General features: G+C 39.0%; 1 protein-coding gene across 1 annotated transcript in view; it reads right to left on the reverse strand.

Annotated features, from left to right (window-relative positions):
- The window catches only part of HMCN1 (hemicentin 1), a 763,653-nt gene that overhangs the window by 466,765 nt on the left and 295,097 nt on the right, over nt 1-1,791 (reverse strand). The window lies entirely within an intron of this gene.

Below are 1,791 nucleotides of genomic sequence, written 5' to 3' on the forward strand. Positions count from 1 at the left end.
TAATAATTATCTAATACAATCCCATTCTTCTGATATTATTCTATGCTCTCACCTAGGATCCATCTGACATTGACAATGTTATCCCTGGTGTCATGACCTCTTCTGAATCCAGCTTAAACGTTTAGCTATAACACCAGAAAAATATCCATTTGTGCTTTACAAACTATGCAAATGCATTTGACTGTGTGGATCATGATAAGTTGTGGCTGACAGTGAGAAGAATGAGAATCCCTGAACACTTAACAGTGCTCATGCTACACCTATACCTAAATCAAGAAGCTGTTGTGATAACAGAGCAAGGGAACTCTACAGGGTTTAAAATTAAGAAAGGCATGTGTTGTTATTGTATCCTCTCTCCATAGCTCTTAAATTTGTATACTGAGAAAATTATTGGTGGACTGAACTTTATGAAGAAGAATGTGTCATGAGGATTAGAGGAGAAATCAATAAATTTCAGTATGCAGATGGAACAACCTTGCGTGCTCAAAGTGAGCAGGACTTGAAATACTTGTTGCGAAAGATTAACACTGCAGCCTTCAATATGGATTGCATCTCAAAGTAAAAAAAACAAAAGTTCTCATCACTATAGATGACATGATAAGTGGAGAAAACACTGAAACTGTCAATAACTTCATCTAACTTGGATCTACAATCAATATACTTCGTACCAGGAGTCAGGAGATCAGGAAACATACTGCACTAGGAAAGTCTGCAGTCAAGAATTTATCCAAATTACTGAGAAGCAATGACTCTGGTTTGAGGACCAAGGTTTGTGCCCCTGATTCAGACTATGGTCTTTTCAATCACTTGCTATGCCTCTGATATTTGGCAAATGCATAAGGATGACAGAAGAAAAATTGATGTTTTTTAACTGTAGTTTTGAAGGAGACTATCCCATGGAAGAACAAAAGAACAAATAAGTATGTCTTGGAGAAGGTGAATCCAGTCTGTTCCTTGGAGGCAAAAATGGCAAAGCTTCATCTCACGTATTTTGGGTACATCACTAGGGAAGCTACTCCTTGGAGAACAACATGCTTGGAAAGGTAGAGGGACAGCAAAGGAGAGGAAGACTCTCAACAAGGTGGATTAACACTTTGACTGCAACAATAGGCTTGAGTGTGTCACAGATTGTGAGGATGGCATAGGATGAGACAGAGTTCAGATCGACTGTTCCTAGGGTCACTATAAGTCATACTTGATTCAACAGCACCTAGCAACAATAATACAATCACAATGGGAATGAAGAAGATGAAATAAAATTCCAAGATATTTTAGATTCACTATAATTAGGTGGTATTTTAACATGAGACACAGGAAAGAAAGATAGTATGGAATGACTCTCAGGTGTTTGGCTTGGGAGAAAGTAGAATGACACCCTTTATCTATGATCTGAAAGAAAAAGGAGAGCAGGTTCCAGAGGCACAGTATCTTAAAGGCTCACAATTGCAACTATTGGGAAGAAAAAGGAAATGTTAAAATAGATGTCAAACTGACTACAAAGACAAAAAGTCAAGCTGAACATAAATGAATAAAAATATTGGGGAAAACTCTTTGGATAAAAAGTGCTAGGGAGTGTGGCTCTGAAGGACACTTGGCCAAGGTGGCCCACATCAGGTCCTCGTGGCAGAGAGGACTGACAGGCCCCAGCTCCCAGCTGGAAACAAAGGAGGATGCTTCAACGATTTAGATCCTCAAAGAAGAGCTGTGGGTGAGCATTAACATTACTTGTAAGTATATTCATTTTCTCCTGGACACAGAGACTACTAATCGGTCCTAAATGCCTTCTGAGGT

The sequence above is a fragment of the Elephantulus edwardii genome, unplaced genomic scaffold (assembly GCF_000299155.1).
Source record: "Elephantulus edwardii isolate Elephantulus edwardi_28Jun2011 unplaced genomic scaffold, EleEdw1.0 scaffold00318, whole genome shotgun sequence".
Classification (NCBI taxonomy): Eukaryota; Metazoa; Chordata; class Mammalia; order Macroscelidea; family Macroscelididae; genus Elephantulus; species Elephantulus edwardii.